General features: G+C 41.3%; 1 long non-coding RNA gene across 1 annotated transcript in view; it reads right to left on the bottom strand.

Moving 5' to 3' along the window:
• LOC310841044 overlaps positions 1-19,381 on the bottom strand; it is a 377,295-nt gene that overhangs the window by 38,708 nt on the left and 319,206 nt on the right. The gene's annotated exons all lie outside the window — the stretch shown is intronic.

Raw genomic sequence — 19,381 nt, 5'->3', positions numbered from 1 at the left:
AAATCAGGAGGAAATCTATTTGGCTAAAGAAAGCCATTAAACAGGTTAGCTTCTTTAGGAGTGCAAGCATTCCACTTGGGAAGCAGCATTGCATTTGGAATAACAGAGGCTCTTTTGTACTGACAGTTCAGAAGAAAGACCAAATTCAGCCTGTAAATGTACACAAAAGCTTTGCTATTACTATTAAAGTAATTGCAGGGAACGGTAGTATCTATTCCTTTAACAACTGTCTGTTCAGCATGGCATATGTGCAAAGCAAGTGCTGGAACAATGAAGATGAATGAACCATGATCACAGGTAAAATATGACATGAATAACTATGTTAATTTCAGGTTACTTTGTAATTTGAATGTGCTATTGCGAGGGGCAGATTAAGGAGGCAATAATTTTAAAATGGCACATCTGTAAGAATCGGATAGGTAATGCTTTTTTTTTTAAAAAAAGATACTAAACTGAACTGACATTGTCTCTCTGTGCTTCTCAATTCATCTTGCATATCTAGCTACTCATCTATACCACATCTCAAGTCATTATGGCTAATAATTCCTAACTATTCTACAATCCATTTTCTTTCAACTGCAAAATTCACAAAGGTAATTAAGCCAATTTGGGGGGAGGGAATTAAAGGGGGGAAAACATAACTGGATTGCTGCCACCCCCCAAAAAAAGTTTTACTATACCCTAAGGATGACGGGAAAGGAGAGAAATCTGTGTGCATAGCAGTAATATTATTCCTTATGTAACATTCATTCCTGCTAGCTAGCTAAGCTCAAATTAATTGTACTGACTAAACTTTTCTTCTTGGAGAAAATTAAAGATATGCTGTTGTCAACACTTGAGCATAACCTTGCCGACACTTAAACGCAGAGAAGGGTGTGACATCCTGGCCTAGCTGCCTTGTGCTAATTAATCACTCTGGTATTTAGGACCATTCAAGCAGACAAATTAATGGAGAATAATTAGTGTATCTTTGTTCCAGCTCAGCTCTACACACACACACCGCACACTCTCAGGGAGAGAAAGGAAGCACGAAGAAAGTGAGCCATTAGCATGCACATAGTTTCGCTTCTGTTCAGCGCATTCTGCAGAGATTAAGAGAAAAGCCAAATTAGCCGCCGTGTGACTTGGGGTTAGGGCATCTTTGTGCTCAGAGAGCCCTCTGCTTGGTGCTGGCTTTCAGAAGTGAGTTGTTAATCCTGAAGTTAAGATTTCACAAAACACAATTAAAACTGTCCCTTTTCTGTCTCGCTGACACATGCACATAGGAACAGCAGCCTATGAGAGATAAAGGGGGAATCACCAGAGTCGTTCTTTTTTCTTTTTCATTTTAAATTTGAACACTGTAGTGGAATATATCTACCTACCCCTGTTTTTGGCACTTTCCCGCTCCCTAGCCACTAGCTTTCCTGGGCAAAAGGCAACATCTTACAAAGACATATGCTATTATGTTATCCCTTTGGCCATCCACAAAGCATTTCATTATTCTGCTGGCTCCATCTTTTCCATAGTCCTTCACAGAGCATGTAAAGCTACACTTCCCCCAACAATATTACAAAAACCACCAAATTTAAAAATGGGGGATGGATCACTCAAGAAATGTCTGTAAGAGTAAAGGTTACAGACTCCACTAACCCAGAAATAGTACCTCAGGTTAACAACTTTGCTTCAGGATGAGAACAGAAATCGTGCTCCGGCAGCGCAGCAGCAGCAGGAGGCCCCATTAGCTAAAGTGGTGCTTCAGGTTAAGAACAGTTTCAGGTTAAGAACGGACCTCCAGAACGAATTAAGTACTTAACCCGAGGTACTACTGTATTAATAAATGTGCACAATATTTACCACTAGCGACACAGCGAGTGCTACTATTAAAAGTGTATTATAGGGACTTTCAACTACGTGGCAGATATTTTTGTATATTATCTTTAAGTCTCTCCTGACATAAAGTGTTGGGTAAAACAATACTGTGGACCTATGGTGAACAACATTCAGGTCACTCTGACTCTCACCTGTTATATTTAATGCCCCCAAAACCAGGAGCTGAGGCGAGTGTTTTATTATGTTGGGTTTCACCACCAAAACAATTACATACCTATCCTGATATCTACACTGACTCTCTTTTCCCTTCCGTACACAACTAAATGAAGTGCTTGAGCCTACAAAACCATAAGCAGATTAGACACAACTTGGGATGAGTGCATTTGTCAATTTTAATTTCTTTCAGCTTCTCATCTTTTTTTGATCTTAAGTTCAGCTTGCTACATTTTCATATCCAGTCATAGTTGTTGTTGTTGTTTTAAAAAAACCTTATGAAAATACAAGAAGATTTTAGGGTGACTTTCTCCTAATACTCAAGTCTGTATGCTTGTATACACATTCTGCAGTTTTTATATTGTAATTTTACATTATGAACAGCCCTGAGATCTGTGGATGAGGGGAAGCATACAGCTGTTGTTGGACTACAACTCCCATCATCCCTAGCAAGCAGGACCAATGGGCAGGGATGATGGGAATTGTAGTCCAAAAAATAGCTGGAGGCCCAAGTTTGGGAAATGCTGTGCTAGAGAGAAAGCTGATAGGGAGCAGAAGTACTAGTTCTTATGGTACCAGAACTCCAATGACACTGAATGTTGGGAGATTTGGGACAAAAGAAAGAACTTCTTGCAGCACATAGCTAAACTACAGGTAGTGACGGCCACCTTGTTACATGGCTTTAAAAGAGGATTAGGCAAATCCATGGAGGATAAGGCCACCAGTCATGAATGCTATGTCCTACTTCCAGTGTCAGAAACAATATGCCTCTGAATGCCAGTTTCGGGGGGGGGGGGCACAAGTGAGAAGGGTGCTGTTGCACTCAGACCCTGCATGGGCATCTGGAGAAGAAAAGGATGCTGGTCTAAAAGGGCCTCTGGCCTGATCCAGCAACACTCTTCTTATGCCCTTATGAAATTAATGTGCCCATGGTTCTGAGCTTTTAACTAGCAAAGGAGGAGAGGAGAGGAGAGAAGAGAAGCAGGGTGGAAGAGGAAAAGCCACACTTAAAAACAAAACAAAACACCTCATTGATTCACAATAACCCTTCAAAGAAAGAAACCTCTGTTCTCTCCTCGCATACTGAACGGCTGCCTGCAGGAAGGCCAGATGCCACTCAAAAGGCCTTCTTGCCAGCCTGGGAACAGGTTCATCCTAGATATATGAAAGTACATAATTCCCATTTAAACGCAAACTTCCCGTGTGGGAGGGGCCGGGCTGACACCAAGGCCACCTGGCCATGACTAAAAGAGCCGACTCCATATGCAACAGCGGCTGAGCAGCAGAATGTAATTTAGCTGCACCACTGGGTGCAGAGGTCAATGATTTTATATTAATGGGGATGACTGCAGTTCTAAGCTGTGGCGTGCTTTGAAATACATGTTGTACAAGGCAGCGAGGAGAGCTCAGCAGAGGAAATGAGCTGTTTCGCTGTCTGCTCATGCTTAACAGCAAGCACCAGGACTTCTCAAAGTTGCAGCAAATATAACGCCTATCATTGTCTGTTAAGAAATGAGCTGCCTCACCCAAGGCGCTGGTGGGTTTTTTCTTGTTTTTCCTTTTTTGAGTTAAGTCATTAAATAATGATCATTATTCTCCTTACCATTTCTCTTAGTGGTGTAAAAACACAAACATGAAAAACTCATCCAAAGGCAGTCTACACATATGAGAGATGATGGAGATTGGATTGTGATAGATTTCAGTCTCTGGGGTTCATTTTTTCACTGGGGATGGGATGGGTGTTGTTTCATTTGGGGGCAAGGAGTGTTTTTAAATGTTATGTTGTTAATTTGGATTTTTGGATTTGTATTGATGAGTTGTGGGATTGTTTAGGGGCTTTGGTTGGGAAGCTTATTATTTATTAGTTTGTATACAACTAACTAATAGCTAATGTTAATCCATCCCTGTCATTAGAGACTCAAGTGACTCCTTCAGCAAAAAAGCACCTTTTATCAGCTTAGTTTATACAGTGGTACCTCTGGTTACGTACTTAATTTGTTCCAGAGGTCCATACTTAACCTGAAACTGTTCTTAACCTGAAGCACCACTTTAGCTAATGGGGTCTCCCACTGCTGCCGCACCGCCCAAGCACGATTTCTGTTCTCATCCTGAAGCAAAGTTTTTAACCCGAGGTACTATTTCTGGGTTAGCGGAGTCTGTAACCTGAAGTGGATGTAACCTGAAATGTCTGTAACCCAAGGTAACACTGTACACCAGTAGAAACCAGTGCTATTTTTCTAGAAAAAGAGGTGCCGGAACTCACCATGAATGCTTCCCTCTTTCTTTTAGAATGACGATGGCACCCACAGTGAGTTCCAGCTGAAAATAAGCCCTGGTAGAAACCTTACCAGGGTGGGGATAGCTTGCTCACATTCACCCATGTACTTCTAATTTCTAGACTATTGCAATGTGTTGTGTGGGCGACTGCCTTCAGAAGTAGCTCAAAAGCTGCATTTGGTCCAGGAAAGGGCTGCAAGATTAACCAAGACTGGGCATTTTGACAATGTTATGCATAGGCTTTGTAAACTGCCCTCATTCTCAGTCCATTTCTGAGACCAGTGATTAGTGAATCAGTCAATTTTCAGCCTGTTACTTTTGCATGAGTTCACCCATAAGTCTGTTCTTCCTGCATCCCATTATTCAGGATTAAAAAAGAACCCAGAAGAAAATACTCACTTTGAAACACATTCTAATACATTTTTATTTGTTTGTTCCAAGAACTGCACTGGGATATTCAGGAAGTGCAAATACCAACGAATAACTACGTTCCAATCGGCATTAGTCTAGAAAGTATGGATCAGGTCTGTTCACATAACCTTTCCCTACCGCACAGGACTGTATGGTACATTACTTACATAATATATGTGAAATACTGTGAGCACTTAAGAAATAACATACTAAATATTGTTCCACCAACCACAGTCTCAAAGCTGTGCAAGATTCCAGAGGTTCCAGGCTTCCTTTAGGAAAGAGGCTCAGCAGGGACTCTCTTTATGATGTATGATTTATTCACACAAATATACAACTATGATGGGGGTGCTCACAGCATTAAAATCCCAAGAAGGTCTTGTGGGATGTAACATGAGCAGTCAAGCACAGCACTGTTTGACCAGAATAGACATGCAGGGGGTGGGGAGGACTTCCTGTCACACCTGGTCTGGAGCTTCCTCCCCCTGCGTGTAACCAGGTAGGTGGACGTGATCCTGGAAGACCCCATAAGAGGGGCTGGTCACGCAACCATCTCCCTCTTCTTCCTTTTGATGCCATGCTCTTTTGATGCCATTTCTTCTCTTGGGCTGCACTGCTGGCTCTCTGCCAGTAGCAAATGGGCCCATCCTTACAAGGATGTAAGCCACACTGTATCTGTAACCACTGGCGGAGGAAGGGGAGTGCGGGGGGAGCGTACCACCCCCAGAAGTGTGATCCCGGCAGGGTGCCATCGTGGCTGCCCCCCGCCTGCACTGGGTGCTTCGCCCATGGAGATGGCGTGCCCCGCCCCCAGGACACGCGCCAGCCTCCCTTTTGCCTGCTCTCTGCCCCCCGGTGCCAGAGCATGAAGCTCCGCCACTGTCTGTAACTACATGCTAAAGCCGGCCTTCAGGGATCCAAATGTGAACTGAATGTGAGTAAGCTTCTTATTACTTTTTTAAAAAAGTTTATTGTGTCTTTATTCTTTTAGGAGGGAATCAAAGAAATTTATCCAATCTGAACAAAGCCAGATTGGACTGCTTAACTAAAGAGATTCAAATGAAACTGCAACTAGCTTCTTGCTGTGTAAAGGGGAATAAGCTCTGCTATATATGACTCACTAGTGTGAATTCAGGAAGGATAAAATTTAATCAATATATCCTCACCTACTATCCACAACATTCCTACAGGTCTTGCTTCTCACATAGCCACAGCCTTGAATTCAAGCAGAAATCCAGCATGGCTCTCTCTCCTGCTTGCTGCTTTGATTCTAGGTCACATCACTGCAAAACTCCATGCTCAACTCTCACCTTTGTCTTTTTCTAACTACCAGCCAGTTGAAGGAGTGGATCCACACAGATCCACTTTCCTTTGATTCCCTTAATGGTCCATCACCCAGGCTATCACCTCAACACAGGAAGCTAGTCTGTCTTATATTTTAACACTTGCAGGGTCCAGGGGGTTCGAATGGTCTCTGAATACAGCCCTTTCCCCTCCCCCACAAACTCATCACCCTATAAACATTATTAAGCTGAGTATTATGGGACGCGGGTGGCGCTGTGGGTTAAACAACAGAGCCTAGGACTTGCCAATCAGAAGGTCAGCGGTTCGATTCCCTGCGACGGGGTGAGCTCCCATTGCTCGGTCCCTGCTCCTGCCAACCTAGCAGTTCGAAAGCACGTCAAAGTGCAAGTAGATAAATAGGTACCGCTCCGGAGCGAAGGTAAACGGCGTTTCCGTGTGCTGCTCTGGTTCGCCAGAAGTGGCTTAGTCATGCTGGCCACATGACCCAGAAGCTGTACGCCGGCTCCCTCGGCCAATAAAGCGAGATGAGCGCCGCAACCCCAGAGTCGGTCACGACTGGACCTAATGGTCAGGGGTCCCTTTACCTTTACTAAGCTGAGTATTGAAAATAATCAGTAAAAGCACAAAGGCAGGTCACTGCCTATCTAGCTGAAAACTGCATAGTGACACCTTTCTTACACATTTTTTTAGTGTATGTCACGCGTGTTGAAACTGTTTCTGTTGTTTTTTTGCATGTGAAGAAAGAGCCTGATCTGGGTCAAGTTAGAGGAAAAGTTCTATGAATAGGGCTTAGTAAATATAACTCTTAAGAGAAGCAGACAAACACACGTCGTTTTAAACAGATCTTTGTCCCTGTACTTGACTGCCACAAAGTCACATGGCCAGTCCTTTTATACTGATGACTGTGCATGTTCACTGACGAACAATAAATGAGAGGGAAATACCACTGATATTTGATGGAACGCTAATTCGATTGATGACCAGAACCATCACAAGGAATAAGTAATGAATTCAAAATAATAGGAACACTACTTCAAATTCCACATATTCAATGGCGTGCGCACACACACAGACAGAGAGACAGTGTATAATATTTAGGCACAAGTTTAAGGCAGTCTAAATGCCAAAAGAGAAGGAAATGCTAAACAGAGCAATATATTCCCATAAGGGCCAGAATGAAAGCCTTCAACATAAGGTATTAAGGCAGAAACTACTACAGCCAATTATGCTGGGAACATAACTGAGGAATCAGCCAACAAACCAGAGATGAGTTACTTTGATTCAAACAAATGTTTTGTAGTAGGAAGTTAATAGTCTTGTTTCCAATGCCAGTGTGGGGTTGTGATCTTCAGGCTGAAACTAGGAATGTGAATTGAAACCGATACAAAGCTAAGCAGCTGGGGCTGGGATCAATGGCAAGTGAAGGAGTAGATGAACAGGAACGAAACACAGCCTTCAGAGACATTGTTTGTATGAAATATGCCTTTCCCATACAATGCCAGCTCTTGGAAGCCATATCTCTGTCTCTCACTGGTTCAGTCCTTGGTTATGAAGTCTGCTAAGTTTGAGGCTGGTTGGCGACAGCATTAGATTATGGTCATTCTACATTGTAACAGGCACGCAGGTGGCACTGTGATGTAAACCACTGAGCCTTGGACTTGCTGATCGGAAGGTCGGTGGTTCGAATCCCCACGATGGGATGAGCTCCCATTGCTCGGTCCCTGCTCCTGCCAACCTAGCAGTTCAAAAGCACATCAAAGTGAAAGTAGATAAATAGGTACCACTCTGGCGGGAAGGTAAATAGAGTTTCCGTGCACTGCTCTGGTTTTGCCAGAAGCGGCTTAGTCATGTTGGCCACATGACCCGGAAAAACTGTCTGCAGAAGTGGACAAACGCCGGCTTCCTCGGCCAGTAAAGTGAGATGAGTGCCGCAACCCCAGAGTTGTTCGCGACCGGACTTAACTGTCAGGGGTCCTTTACCTTTTACATTGTAACTTCATGATAAAAATTGGGAGGGTTTAGAACTGTACCCATTAACACACAGCTGCAGTTAACAGCTGATATTTAGTTGGTGCTAAAAAAATCTGCAGTTTGCACAAATATTACTTACTAGTCTATCTTCATTAGAACTGCAACAGATAGTTAAAGCTTCAACTTTAACAAATATATATTATACAAAATATTACCAGCAAAAATACCAGCACTGGAATTAATCTACATACAGTTCATCAAAAATGGGCCCCCAGTCACCTTAGCAGTAATAAGAACTAAAGAAACACAATCAAATACAGAAAATATCCAGTGATATAATCTACTCTTTTTCACTATTTTGCAGAATGATTTAATGCTACTTCTGCTTTTGCTGGTGGCACTTTTATGGAGAATTTTTGCTTTAAAAGGAATTGTAAAAAGCTAGAAGATTTTAATTGTGTGTAGTATACTTTGGATAAAAAGATTACTTATAGCTTTTTTCACTGCACATCACAAAGCCATATCAATTGCCTGCCTTTAATATCCACTTTTGAAATAAACAAATTGCTTATTTTTTCACAAAAGCAATCAGCTTTTTGTACAGGGGGAAAATGCACCTCCTATAATAAAAACGGATGAGTGTGTGTGTGTGTGTGTGTGTGTGACAGAGAAAGAGATTCCTGATGCAAAAATAAAACGATTATAGAATGATAATGCTTGGAAGAATGAAAACACTGGATAAAAGCAGAATATGAACGAAGAGTTATCTTGAAGCAATCTGCTAAGCTTTGCTTTTGCAGATCATGTAGAGAAAGCTCTGCTTTGTGGCCGTGCCCCTCATAAGTACAGCATCAATATTTTTGTGTGGGGAAATCAGTAGCAGAATTAACTCTCTCCCTTGGTCTTAAATTACAAATGGAAGTCTCTATTACTATTACTATTAAAAATTTCTTCCCCACCTCTCCTCCCAAGAGAGTGGCAAACACACAAGCAATAGAACAGTTTAAAACTTTGAAAAATAATTCCAATGAAGATGCAGACCAGAAAAATCTGTCCTTAAAAGACTTATTGGAAGAAGAAGATCTTCAGTAATCATCAGAAAGACAACAGAAATGGCATCTGTCGAATATTTCAGCTTCCAGGCAGTAGCAGCATCAGAAGAAGAAGAAATATTGTAGGCCCAGAAGAGGCCAAGTCCATTGTCAGTATAGCTTTGTCCATCTTGTTAAGAGCTCTGAAACAGAAATACTGCATGTCTCACATCCCTGACGATCCTATCCCCAACATTTTTTCTTTGAGGTAAGTCTTCTTGAATTTGATCAAGTTGACTTTCAAGTAAAAGAATTTATAAAAATAAATAATGCCATGGAAATTTGCCCAACCCTGCCATGGAAATTAACTTCCAGAGATCTTAGAGGGGCACTTAAAATAGAAGCAAAGAATTAGACCCCATCAACCCTATCCTCTTTGGGGGGCTTTGATCAGTATGTGGACTGAAGGAGAGTTTTCATCTTTCTCCTTCCCATTCCTGCTAGCCTCCAAATCACCTTTCCCTTCACATACCTCTACTGGACAGCAGTCATATAAAAAATATAGAGAAGGATCTGGAGAGCCTCGAAGTATGTGATGAAATCTACAAAGTCCAAACAATCAAGCAGCAGCTTTATGACCATGAAAAGCAGCGTTTGTCTCTTCACACTCCAAGATCCTGTTCTCTGGAGGCCCTAGGCATAACTACTTCTTACAGATTTTGTGCCAATCACCTAAAAGACCTACTACTTCCTTCCCAAGGAAGAGCTTTTATGCTAGCAAGACTAAATGCTTTCCCCTCTGAAGTGACCACAGGGACCCCTGACCATTAGGGGACCATTGTGACCGACTCTGGGGTTGCGGCGCTCATCTCGCTTTATTGGCCGAGGGAGTCGGCGTACAGCTTCCGGGTCATGTGGCCAGCATGACTAAGCTGTTTCTGGCGAACCAGAGCAGTGCACGGAAACGCTGTTTACTTTCCCACTGGAGCGGTACCTATTTATCTACTTGCACTTTGACGTCCTTTCAAACTGCTAGGTTGGCAGGAGCAGGGACCGAGCAACGGGAGCTCACCCCGTCACGGGGATTCGAACCGCCGACCTTCTGATCGGCAAGTCCTAGGCTCTGTGGTTTAACCCACAGCGCCAGCTGCGTCCTGCGCCACCTGCGTCCCACAGGTAGGTACTCTCAAATTTCTTATCAAGCCCGCCTGTGTGCCTGTACTCAGGGAGTACCAGATTCACTGGACCATATTCTTTTGGATTGCCCTTTGCACAGCAGACTCCACAAACAGATGCTGAGCAAGATATTGGACCTGCGACCCATGGCTCTGAGAGAAAGCCAAATGAGGTTCCTCCTAGCGGATAGGAACAAGGACGTTACTGCCCCAGTGGCTTCCTTTTTAATCTCCATCTTACCTGAAAGGGTTCTTAATGAATCATCCCTCTAGGGAATAGACAGGGTTAGCAGAACAATCGAGTACCTTGTGATCCTCGAGAGCATTACTCCTGTCCCTTTTAAATTTATCCTAGTGTTTTGAAATGTTTTAACTCGTAATGTCAATAAAGGTATTTCCATTGTATTGTATTGTACATTTCTTTCTTCCCCCCTCACCACCATCCTGATGTGTTTTGCAATGTGTCAAAACCATCAGTGTGGTGATCCTTCCCAAGTTACTCCTGAGCCCCTTGAATTGGCTCAGGAAATGGCCCTGTTAGTTCCTGATTTGAGGAGAATAAATTGAATAATTTTTGGACCACTCTGAGAACAGAGAGTCCATCCATTTCTAAGAGCAAGCTTTGGGTTGCAGCCTGAATCCCAATAGTAAAGAGGTGTTGTGGATTGGTAGTTAGTGAGTAAAGGAACTGGGGAAGTGGTCTATTCTGAATGCGTTGGCTCCCCCCCCCCCAAAAAAAAAATACCATGTCTGTAATCTTAGGACACTCCTAGATCACAGATTATTGCTGGAAACCAAATGATTCCTGTGCTATAGAGTGCCTATTTGCACCTACAGCTGGTTCACTAGTTACAGCTGTCATTCCTAGGCAAGGATAGCTTGGCCTCAGTGATGTGCAAATCTTCTAGTATAATTACTATGCACTCTTCATGAAGCTACTCTAAAAAGTTCACTAATGCAAAATGGCCACCACCAGGGTTCTGATAGTGGCAGCTAAAAACCATAAGACACTGGGTTTTGTTTTTTTAAAAAAGGTCTGCACTAAGTGCCTATTTGCGACCGAGCCTGATTCAAGGTTTTTATTGTGGCATATAAAGTACTGAATGGCTCAGGGCTCAGATACTTGAAGGACTGTCTCTCCCCACCCTGCCTGTGATGTGAGATCGGTTGAGCATGCCATCTTGGCAACTCCAACGCTGACTGCAGCTTGGGGATTTGTGACCTTTCAGAGGGCACTCTCAACAACAGCACCCCAGTGATTTAGCACATTCGCCCTAGATGACCAACTGGTACCAATGCTGTATATTTTGCAGTGCCTGCTAATGTCCTCTCTCTTTCAGCAGGCCTTTAAATGCTAAGGTCCCCCTCTATAGTGATAACGGGTGATGTTTCAGTTAACGGTCCTGCATTCTTTTGTTGTGTGTTGTGTTATTTTAGTGCCGGTTGATATTTGGGACCCAGGAGAAGCAGCAGAGTGATATGCTGTGGAAGTAGCAGACATACCCAGAGGGCAGTGGTGCAGTGGAGAGGGAAAGTGGGGAAGCCCTGCTCTAGTGCTCTTTTCAGAGCAGAACTAATGATGTCATCTCCTGGAGTGGTAATTGATGACTCTTCCTTGCTCTGACAAGTGAATGAAGTGATAACAAGGCTTTGAGGTCCTTTTCTTTGATGGGGTCTCTACTTTACACTAGCAATTTAAAGGGCAACACTTCCTTACAAGATTGTTTGCATTTCTAATTAAAAGCCTAAGGACACATTTCAGCCTGCTGAATATCCTTTGTTAAAAACCTATTTGTTTTGTCAGTTTAACCTCTGCTGTCAGAAATAAGCACCGCTGGGTTCAGTGGAGCTTACTTCCCAGGTAGGCATGCACACAACAGCAGCCATGCTACAAAGGCAGTTGTAGCATTAAAGCAGCAGCATTGGTGTTTATGGCACTACAGAATCCTTCTTGAAAGACTTGTTTTCCTCCCTTCATTTGTGTAGGGCAGGCATGGCCAAACTTGGCCCTGCAGCAGTTTTGGGCCTACAATTCCCATCATCCCTGACCAATGGTCCTGTTAGCTAGGGATGATGGGAGTTGTAGTCCCCAAAACAGCTGGAGGACCAAGTTTGGCCATGCCTGGTGTAGGGACATTTCTTTGCACAGCTGTCTGCATTTTTGGATTCTCCTTGGAGGTGTGGCTAAGGACTTAGGGTTCATAGAATCATAGAATCTTAGAGTTGGAAGGGACCCCAGGGGTCAACAAGTCCAACCCCCTGCACTGCAGGCTTGCCAATAGTACATTGGGAAAACGATCTAGGGGTCTTAGCAGACCACAAGCTTAACACAAGTCAGCAGCAAAAGCACATTTTATAATCCCATTAGGCATTCCATTTAACGGCCACCACAACACTGGGATGTGGATCAAATCCCATATGTACTGTGGTTTTTGCTTCACTAATCTTAGATAAATTAGCACATGTGGAATCCTGTCTCCCCACCCTGCAAAATCGCCTATAATACAAAGAACATGGAGGCTGCTATTAAGGTCCTGACCCAACTCTTATCCAAATCAATGGGATTCTTTTGACAGTCTCCAAGGGGAGCTAGCTCTAGCTACTACAACCAAAGGTCTCACCTACTTAGCACTCACTCATCTGTCCCAGCTCAGAATTTCACACTTGAAGCCACTTAACCACTTGGCACTGGCTGAATGCATTCCCATTAAGAGAACATTTTACAAATGTTGTCCGATTAAGCAGTAGTGTTGCTGCTATTCATTATCGTAAGGGATAAATCAGATTCCTGGGAAATGTGCCAATAAAACAGTTTGCACTGTACTTACATATTTGACTCTTGATAGATTTGGTGAAAATGTCCTCATGTTTGTATAATAAAAGCCCATTATCAGTTTAACAGCAGAAAACTTGCATTCATTTTTCAAGAAGATAGCAGCTTCAAACACCAGTTGCCTTTTCAACTGAACGGCTAGAAGTATGTTATGAAGAAATCTACTTGCCATCATGAGAAGAATGGCACATTGCGGCCATGTTTTAAATGTAATTTCTGTTCCTAACCGAGAGGGCAACTTTGCTATAATAAATCATTTTACTCACTGTTAAAATATATATTTGGGCACTAACCAGAAATGAGTTAAAACAAAACAAATTTCCTTCCAGTAGCACCTTAAAGACCAACTAAGTTATTTCTTGGTATGAGCTTTCGTATGCATGCACACTTCTTCAGATTCAGTGTATCTGAAGAAGTGTGCATGCACACGAAAGCTCATACCAAGAACTAACTTAGTTGGTCTTTAAGGTGCTACTGGAAGGAAATTTGTTTTGTTTTGACTATGGCAGACCAACACGGCTACCTATCTGTAACAGAAGTTAGTTAGTTAGTTTTGTTTTTAAAAAGAAACCCCCTTCATCGGACACTTTGAATTTATTACACAAGTTTGAAAACCTGTTACTAGTCATTATTCAGGAAACAAGCTTTGCTCCTTTCTCCACACTTATTAATAAATAACCCGATTACTTGTTATAGCCATACCACATGGTATCCCCCCCTCAGTTTACAGAATTCACAATACAGTGGTACCTTGGGTTGCAGACACTTCAGGTTACAGATGCTTCAGGTTACAGACTCCACTAACCCAGAAATAGTACCTTGGATTAAGAACTTTGCTTCAGGATGAGAACAGAAATCATGTGGTGGCGGCAGTGGGAGGCCCCATTAGCTAAAGTGGTGCTTCAGGTTAAGAACAGTTTCAGGTTAAGAACGGACCTCCAGAACAAATTAAGTTCTTAACCCGAGGTACCACTGTATATTGCAAAGGACCCAAGCAATTGAAGCCCTTTGTTCATAGAGTTTATTAACTCTTACACTAATATTCTGTTGAACAGAGTGCCAGACAACTTCCTCTTATGACTGTTTTGTAGATTTTGTTTTTGATAGAGTTAATGGGTATCTGTCGGACATTGTCTTTGAATCAGTAATCACCAAAATGAAATGTTTCACCTTTTGGACTGCATGCAAACCATAATAATAATAATAATAATAATAATAATAATAATAATAATAATAAATAATATTCATTTATAGGCCATATTTTTCTCCAGTGGGACTCACGGACATTTGAAGCACATGGTTCCCCCTCCCCAAAATCCTGGGAACTGTAGTTTGTTAAAATTACTTGGACTTGCAGCCCTATGATAGGTAAACTACACGTCCCAATATGATTTTAGGAAAATCAAATGCTTTAAATATGCTTAAAATATATGAAGTGTGTACACAGAAACTGCTCATTCTTACTGTCCAGACATTTGGTAAAGAAACTAAACCAGCAATTTCCCTCTTCTCTAATGAACTGTTCCTGCCATTCATAGATTGCCTACTTTCCCATTTTAAAAATATTAATTTCTGGAAGCTGTGTCCTTCTGCAGAACTCCTAAAAATTGAGCACAATCAATTTCACCCCCTATATTTCATAACATAAGCTAAATAAAGGGAGAGACATTCAATTTCACCATCTATTTACCATCATCTGGGGAGGAGTGGAAGGAAAGGAAGGTGGAAACCAAGCACACAAAAATGTGTTTTACAGTATTATTGAAACTATCAAGAAAGAGTTGCAATCATGAAAAGAGAAACAATTACAAATTCAATCTTTCTACACACAAGAAAGCATCGGCACAACTCAGTAAAGTACTTTTAAGACCAATATACTTAAATATCATCCAGGGGACTGAAAAATTCTATTTTTTGCCTGGATCTAGCCTCTTGCATTTTGGGACTTCATGCTAACATTAGCAGTTAAAAAGAAGAGGTGGGAAAGCATATATGTTTTCAAAGGGGACTTGAAATTGGATGGTTGCAGCTGCAGTGCAAGGCGGAAGTGTTTTCTAATTCTTTAGTATGGCAGGCAATATTCGGAGCAGAAACAACAGCTGCCAACAGGTTTGAACAAAAATTACAGTGCAAACAAAATGCAACACCAAAATGAGTAAGTAATTCTAGGCTATCCAAGCTAAATTGCTATGGCTGGCAGGCCTAGTAATACGATGCTCTTGAGGGCTTGCATTGAGGGTGTTGCATTGAAATGTTTGGTGCTGAGGAATGGAACTCATCAAGGGAATCTGTATTGCACTCTGGTGTTTTCTGCAGGAATGGAGAGCCACGGAGCTAACAAAAGAGAAATCAAACAAACATAACAAAAAACAACAAAAAACCAGCATTCGTTTTCCCTGAGCTGCCTTGCTCAAAAGGGGACCAACTGCTCACATAAAGATCTGCTTAAATTAAGACGCAAGTCAGGTGAACAAGCCTTATTTTAACAAAAAGGGGGGGGGGGTGAGAACAGAATCGTCTTTTTTTTAAGCTTGTAAGAGAACTAGCATTGTAAATTCTTTCTCTCCTAGAAGGTATCTTACTGAGCTGTGTGTGTGTGTTGATGAATACCAATGATTTTATTTTTAGGGTGGGGGATATTTTAAACAAGGTTTTTTAATTAATGGGGTTCCTTCCCAACATACATGGAGTTAAACTGTTTCCATTAATAAGGATTTGTCTGGATCAGACGAGCAAAGTCACCAGGATTTTAAAGGTCTTCTAACAAAAACTTGCAAAAGTCTGCTAGGGAAAAGTACATTGAGGATCCAGCAACACAAATATTTTGAGTCTGCTTCCTAAGGATAGGATAGGGATCAAAATTCTAATTTTTTTCTACTCCATCCCTAAGTTTCATTCTCCCCCCTCCCACATTATTCTCTCTCTCTCTCTCTCTCTGGAATTATTGGATTTGAGAAGTACTCGTTTACCTGTGAAATATGCATGTTCTCCTTTATGTATAGCAGAAATGGAAATTTTTATATAAAAATCAACAGTGAAAATTCAGGTGTTTCCTTCAGATTTCTCTTGAACAAATAATTATTCTTCACACAATCCAGGGATTCTGTCTCCTGCTATTACCATTCTACCACCCTTCCCCCACCCTTAACATTTGCTCTGATTTGTTTTAATGCCTGCAGCATTAAAATGTCTTCACTGTCATGGTTTCTAGCTTGAGATGTTACATTCTTGCTGTTGTTGATAATCTCATTATAAGAATTAGAGCCTTTTCAGGCAGTCATCTTTTTTCCCCCATGCAGCAAATATGCAGCTGATGCACATTTGTTATGTGGAGTCCGCAAACCTTCTCTTAAGGGAGCACTGTTGTGAGAAAATATCTGTAGCTGAGAAAAAGAGATGGCTATGGGTGGAATTCAGTGTCATGATAAGGCAATCATTCCATCAACGCAAGCGTTTTGCCCTGCCAGATGGAACAATCTCCCCTGTCCTCCTCCCACATGCTGTTCTGGGGAGGGGAGGAGAGGATGGGAAGTCCCATTACACATTTACAACTGCAAAAGGTACCCCTTCAACAGTCTTTCATGACAGGACATAACTGTTTCCCCATTCTAAGTGACGATAAGAAGCCTTGCCCTCCTTCTGAACCGGCTATGTGATCACCTTGCAACATGGCTATGCGATCTCTGCTTGACTGGTCGCAGTATTTCCTGACAACAAGAAATTGTGGTGTTTTTTTAAAATGAAGATCAGAATGATAGGAAACAGTTGTTTAAAGAAAAGGGAAGTCAACTTGTTCTTTTAAGGGACGAAATTGATCCCTCTGGATTCTGGAAGTTTCGAACACTCACATCACGTTTGAGAGACTTTTGTGGTTTTTGTAACCCCCCAATTTCTGTGTAATTCCCCAGTCCAAACACCGAGCAGATTTTGCGAATGGTTCCAGTCTAACTTTGGCTCATCATTTCCCCCTTTTAGTTAATAAATGTAAAAGAAGTCTATTTCCTATTCTTCTGTACATAATTTCAGGCTAGATCATACCATTCCATTCCAGATATAAATCACATTGTATTGCATATACTATGGTGCCCAGCATATGTGTGTTTTTGTGTGTGTGTATTCCAACTTGTTGCTTGCTTGTGGTATTTTTCTATAATAATAATATCGCTTTTAACAATCATCTACAAAGAGCCTTAGTTCTGTTGGAACTGTAATCTGAGCATTTATCCATAAAGCCAATAAATTAAATTAAATCATAACTTGGGTCCTTAAGTACCTCTGATTTTGGAATTAAAGCTGCAAAGGTTGTGATTTCTATACACAGGAGTTATCTTAAGTGTGCCAAATTATGTAAGTTTATAAATCAAAAGACAGATCTTAAATCACAAAAAGAGCCTAACCAAAGACCTCTGAGCTTTCAGGAAATATGGAAGGAGAGGACACAGGGAGGAGAGGAGGAAGAGGAGAGGAATTGGCCTGCTCAATCCCTAACTCTCTTCCTCTATAGGGATATTTTAGGAAGAAAATTGAAAAGATTAACTTTTTCGTTCCTACTCACCAGATCCAGATAGCTATAAAATGCTCAGGTTCATGTCTGGACATCAGATCCCAACTATCCCCTCTAGTGCTATACAGTACAGCAAGGGGAAATCTCCAGGTAACATGAAAGAAAAATATACAGTGTGTATTCCGCCCCCCCCCTCCTGAGCCCTATTTCCACCACTATCAAACCTGAACAAGGTTCCTTTTCCAGGCTGTCTGAATTGCCAGACACAAGGAATGGTGACATCCTGCAAGACGTAGTTGCAGATCTCTCTATATAACGATACTATTAATTTGAATCTTTGTCATTTATAACTATTTTTTAATAAGCTGATTTCAGTTCAGCGCTGATTTCAGACAGATGCCCATCTGTCTCAAATGAATTAACATGGAGCGAATTTTCAAGAGCTACAAATATCACTATTATATTTCGGCACTTCAGACACATTAAAAAGAATATATAAAAAGCTGATTTAGACACAGGAAGAAAATGTACGATTTACATCCATTGTTGGAACCACTGAAGCTTTAGAAAGCTTACTTTTAAAAATGGGGCTTATGTTGGTATGTATCCCACTGTTGCTTTTTCCCCCAGAAATAAAAGGGGGGGCCACATATAGCCCTACCTTTATTTCAAACACTTCTGATCCTCAGAGCATTAAATGTCCTTGCAGAAGATCTCATTGTTCACAAGGACTGTCAGGGCTGTTAATTACTCAGGTGGAGTTAGCATACAGCTCATTAAACCATGTCAAAACTTTCAGTCCTGTTGTACTGTATCATTCCCTTTAGGGGATCTCCTATCAGTATAATTCGATCGTTAAAAATACATCAATTCACATCATAATCTTACACATAGCAAAAAAAGGGGGGAAGGCAATTGTTACAAAATGATTATAATTTTATCCAAAAAAGTGCTGCAGTGAAGTCAAGTGTATGTAATTAACATACAGCGGGTGTATTTTGGTGAAAGGGTTTGCTGGTAAGCTGTTTTTACTGCCTGTTATCTTAACTGTCACAATGCTGTACAGGAGCAAAAACTGGGATTGTTCAGAATATTAACATTTCAATGGCACTTTAAAAAGAAAACCCACATCCATTTGTATAACTTCAGCTGCAATCCTATTCATTCTTGAGTGCATGTCCTATTAAACTTCTGAATCGTTATGTAAAGGATTGGGCTGAAATTTTGGGATCCCACTGTTCTGAGATTCAGTTCTGTTTTCTGTACAGCACCCTAGAAACCTCTGGCACTTAATAAACATTGAGTAGTAAATGGACACAGATGCATCAGCCTAGGCTCATTCAAATTTACTCATAGGTCTTCTCTCTCATTTCTCATTAATCTGCAAGGTTTTTAAAGAAAAAAACAAAATACGCAAGAAAGTTCACATATAAATGTTATTTAAAAGCATATTTTTAAATTCATTTCCTCTTTAAAAGTGCCTTTTCTAAAACATTTTCTCTTTAAAAGTGCCTTTTTGGAATGCACTTCAATAGGTTTTTTTTAAGCTAAGATCTCAGTCAGAAAATGGGCCCACACAGTGACAGAAGCAGATCTGGAAAATTCACATCAGAATTTACAGATTCTCAAGCATTCTTAGCCACATAATGCACAGCTTTGCTTATTTATTAAAATTATCACACCTTTCCTCCCAAAGGAGCCCAGGGTGACACACAGATGTGGTTAAGCCCGATCCCATTAAATTCAATTTGAGATCTATAGCTATACATAGTTTTTCTTCCTTTATACACTGATTAATGCCACAACAGACTTTAAAGCAGTTCACAAAGTAATAAAAGTACAAAAAACA

This window comes from Podarcis gaigeae (genome assembly GCF_964106915.1).
Source record: "Podarcis gaigeae genome assembly, chromosome: 3".
In the NCBI taxonomy this organism is placed as follows: Eukaryota; Metazoa; Chordata; class Lepidosauria; order Squamata; family Lacertidae; genus Podarcis; species Podarcis gaigeae.
This window is presented reverse-complemented; position numbering and strand designations above follow the sequence as displayed.